This window comes from Salvelinus sp. IW2-2015, unplaced genomic scaffold (genome assembly GCF_002910315.2).
Source record: "Salvelinus sp. IW2-2015 unplaced genomic scaffold, ASM291031v2 Un_scaffold2642, whole genome shotgun sequence".
In the NCBI taxonomy this organism is placed as follows: Eukaryota; Metazoa; Chordata; class Actinopteri; order Salmoniformes; family Salmonidae; genus Salvelinus; species Salvelinus sp. IW2-2015.
In genome coordinates this window covers 159819-164790 of record NW_019943949.1, presented here as the reverse complement: position 1 = coordinate 164790, position 4972 = coordinate 159819, and the positions used below count along the sequence as shown (strand labels likewise).

Here is a 4972-nt window from a genome sequence, read left to right as displayed (position 1 = left end):
ACACTTGCCTGCCATCTGAGTGGCCAAAAATCTAATCGCCTGGAGCGTGGAATAATAATTTATGGCTCTGTTGCATTTCAATCGATAGTACAATTTTTAAACTAAAATAACGTTTCCCCTCTCCTCCCTATTGTATCATACATATTACCAATCTAATTAGATGTACTCCCATATTCTCCAGTACATTGATTTAACATTTTCCACAAAACTTCAAAGTGCTCTTCCTTTATAAGAGAGATATCAACGCAATAGTTCATATCCTTCTGCTATCAAGGTCCTGAGCTTAAGGCAGTTCCGACTTGGAGAATGTCATTTTGTTAACGAGAAAACTTGGGAAAAAGGGCCTCATCCGTCCTTATTAAGATGTGTCATATTAGAAAACAGAGACAGCTTTGTGTTATTACAGTTTCATTATTAGAAAACAGAGACAGCTTTTGTGTATTACAGTTTCATTATTAGAAAACAGAGACAGCTTTGTGTTATTACAGTTCATTATTAGAAAACAGAGACAGCTTTGTGTTATTTACAGTTTCATTATTAGAAAACAGAGACAGCTTTGTGTTATTACAGTTTCATTATTAGAAAACAGAGACAGCTTTGTGTTATTACAGTTCATTTTTAGAAAACAGAGACAGCTTTGTGTTATTACAGTTTCATTATTAGAAAACAGAGACAGCTTTTGTGATTACAGTTTCATTATTAGAAAACAGAGACAGCTTTGTGTTATTACAGTTTCATTATTAGAAAACAGAGACAGCTTTGTGTTATTACAGTTCATTATTAGAAAACAAGAGACAGCTTTGTGTATTACAGTTTCATTATAGAAAACAGAGACAGCTTTTGTGTTATTACAGTTTCATTATTAGAAAACAGAGACACCTTTGTGTATACAGTTTCATTATTAGAAAACAGAGACAGCTTTGTGTTAATACAGTTATTTATTAGAAACAAGAACAGCTTTGTGTTATTACAGTTTCATTGATTAGAAAACAGAGACAGCTTTTGTGTTATTACAGTTTCATATTAGAAAACAGAGACAGCTTTGTGTTATTACAGTTCATATTTAGAAAACAAGAGACAGCTTTGTGTTATTACCAGTTTCTATTAGAAAACAGAGACAGCTTTGTGTTATTTCAGTCATTATTAGAAAACAGAGACAGCTTTGTTTATTACAGTTTCATATATTAGAAAACAGAGACAGCTTTGTGTTATTACAGTTTCATTATTAGAAAACAGAGACAGCTTTGTGTTATTACAGTTTCATTATTAGAAACAGATGCATCAGACACGCACATTTAAATTGACACCCCAACACACACAATATGCCAGTCCTTAAAGATTACAAGCAGACCCATAACATGATGCAGCCACCACAATGCTTGGAATATTGGAGAATGGTACTTAGTAATGTGTTGTATTTGTCCCAAACATAACACTGTGTATTCAGTACATAGAGTGAATTGCTTTCTCACATTTTTTGGAGTATTACTTAAGTGTCTTGTTGCAAACAGGATGCATGTTTTGGAATATTTTTATTCTGTACAGGCTTCCTTCTTTTCACTCTGACAATTAGATTAGTATTGTGGAGTAATTACAATGTTGTTGATCCATCCTTAGTTTATCACAGCCATTAAACTCTGACCATGAGAAACAAGATTCTCTGGTCTGATGAAACCAMGATTGAACTCCTTGGCCTGAATGCAAAGCGTCACATCTAGAGGAAACCTGGCACCATCCCTACGGTGAAGCATGGTGGTGGCAGCGTCATGTTGTGGGGATATTTTTCAGCGGCAGGGACTGGGAGACTAGTCAGGATAGAGGGAAAGATGAACGGAGCAAAGTACAGAGAGATCGTTGATGAAAACCTGCTCCAGAGCGGTCAGGAGTGGCTTCGGGACAAGTCTCTGAATGTCTTTGAGTGGCCCAGCCAGAGCCCTGACTTGAACCCGATCGAACAYCTCTGGAGAGACCTGAAAAWARCTGTGCAGTGACGCTCCTAACCCAACCTGACAGAGCTTGAGAGGATCTGTAGAGAAGAATGGGAGAAACTCTCCAAATACAGGTGTGCCACGCCCTCCACAGAGGCCGTTCTGGACGCCACGCCCTCCATAGAGGCATAAATCCCAGGACGAGAAGGACGGTATGAACATCTGAGTACCGCCCAGCCTACTGAATAGCATACCAGGCCAGTCACAACACGAACTTCTGGGTACCGCCCAGCCTACTGAATAGCATACCAGGCCAGTCACAACATATTTTTTTCACATTATATCAAAATGAACTTTTACCAGTTGAATGTAGACAAACATAATATTTTTCTATTATAAACAACTTTGAAGATTTTGGGGTTTAAACAATTTGCAAATGAGTCATGTTGCATAATAAAGTATGTTGAGTAATGTCGCGCAACTGATTACGGATAGAAGTAGTAGGCTACCTGGCCCGCGCGCAAATGTATGTGTCCATTTGGGATGTCTGATAGGTAAGACAATCAAATAATCACCACCACTAATGAACTGTGCAGCTTCTCAAAGTATTTTATTCTTCAATCAAGTAAACAAAGTCTCTTTTTAACATCCAATGAGAATAGTTACTCAATGAAGTTGAAAAATTGTTGGAGCTCTCTCCCTTTTGATAACCGCCGATACCACTGAGGCTCATAAAATACCCGATTCATTTTTATCCCTTGTGGAAATACAGCTGTTTCTGTCCAGAGCTCACTGGTGCCTGAGGGACCAGAACAGTTGGTACAATGCTGCAAGTTTGTTGGCAAGTTTTATTTGTTGGCTATATGTGGGATATTTTTACCTAGTTGGCAATAGAACAAAAGCACGTTATAATTTAAATGAAAATGGTAAGAAATGGTAAATTGGCACTCCACATTTAAAAGGTTGCAGACCCTGGTTGTAGCCTATTACCKGCAACGTCAGGAGCTTCATAACAGAATCGGCGAAGGCCAGCAGGTGAAAGATTATTTCATCAAACAGTGTGCTTAAAGCATTAGACAAGCTCAGTGCATATAGCTGATTTTTTTTTAAACACATTCATTAAAATGTTTTAGCAGGATGTTACAAATACCTGCCTATAGCACGTTAATTTTATTCGGTCTACTGCGTCGCCTTAGCATTCTCTACGCTGAGCCAAGTCTCACAGACAGACCCCCAGGCCCCTCCTCCTGCCACTCACAGACAGAGCCCAGCCACTCCTCCTGCCACTCACACAGACCCTCAGAGCCACCTCCTCCTGCCACTCACAGACAGACCCATAGGCCCTCCTCTGCCACTCACAGCACACGCCCAGCCACTCCTCCTGCCCACTCACAGCAGACCACCCTCCACCTCTCCTGCCGCACACAACAAGACAGACCCCATGCCACTCCTCCTGCCCACTCACGAGACAGACCCCAGCCACTCCTCCTGGCCAGCACAGAGAAGCAGACCCACATCGCCACTCTCCTGCCTCACACTCACCGGGACAGACCCCAGGCCACTCACTCTCTGCCACTCTCACAGATCAGACACCAGAGCCACTCCTGCCATGCCACCACAGACAGACCCCAACCCTCCCTCTGCCACTCACAGACAGACCCCAGACCCCTCAACAGACCCTATGGCCCACTCCTCACACCCTCACGACAACCCCAGCCAACTCCTTCCTGCCACTCCACAGACAGACCACCAGGGCCCTCCTCCTGCCACTCACAAAGATTAAATATCACGTCTTCCTCTCTGACAGCAAGCAGTTTCAACTCGCTTTATGCAGTTGAGGTTTGAACCAACAGAATCAGTCGATGTGCATGGATCTGGTTAAATTTGTATCAAAAAAGGGCATTTTGATATACAGACTTGAAAACCAGATCAGTGATTGCAAAAATACRGGTCAACTATTTTGATAAAATAATTAGATTATTTATGGGTCTTGTGGTTGTGGAAGGAGTATATTTATACAGGTATGAATACAAGCGCTCAATTCACTGGATTATTTGTGACTATATTTGTGTATTGATCTTTAATTGTGCAACAAAATGTATTTAGAGAAATTTTCAAAAATCGAGATATCAAGAAAAGCCCATAGGTTTGAAGAAATCGAGATATCATTTTTAGGCCATATAGCCCTGCCCTATGGTAGGGTTAAGGTAGGTAAGGGGACTGTCTCACCTGATGCCAGCAGCCACCTGGTAGGGTGTGGTCTTCCAGGACTCAGCCTCCACCACCTTCCCATCTGGCAGAGTCACCTTGATGGGTTTACTGTCCTTCTCTGCCCTCTCGGCCATCAGAGCATCATGCTCCTCCTTCAGTCTGGTGTACAGGGACAGACGCTCCTCCATGTACCCAGGAGGAGGGGACAGCTAGAGGGGGAAGAAGGAAGAGAGTGAATCCTTCAGTCTGGTGAACAGAGACAGATGCTCCGCTATCCACAGGAGAGGAGGGGACAGCTAGAGGGGGAGAGTGAGAACGGACAGGGGGGGTGGAGAGAAGTGAGAGACCGTAAGTGAACGGACGGACGGGAATGATAAGAGTGTAAGTGAACACACGGGTAGGGGGAGAGAGTATAAGTGAGTGAACAGACAGCTAGAGGGGAAAGGAGAGAAGTCTTGAGTTATGTGTATCAAGACAGCTAGAGGAAGGAGGAGAGATGGACAGAAGGAGAGATTGAGACAGTGACTGCCATCTACTCTGAGACAGTGACTGCCATCTACTCCGCCACTTACCTCTGTCTTCCACCAGCGTCAGTGACTGCCATCTACTCTGCACTTACCTCTGTCTTCCCACCAGCGTCAGTGACTGCCATCTACTCTGCCACTTACCTCTGTCTTCCCACCAGCGTCAGTGACTGCCATCTACTCGCCACTTACCTCTGTCTTCCCACAGCGTCAGTGACTGCCATCTACTCTGCCACTTACCTCTGTCTTCCACCAGGTCAGTGACTGCCATCTACTCTCGCCACTTACCTCTACGTCTTCACCACCAGC

At 43.1% G+C, this 4972-nt stretch overlaps 1 pseudogene; it reads right to left on the bottom strand.

The window, feature by feature from the left end:
• LOC112074467 (threonine--tRNA ligase 1, cytoplasmic-like) overlaps positions 1-4972 on the bottom strand; it is a 25960-nt pseudogene that overhangs the window by 18966 nt on the left and 2022 nt on the right.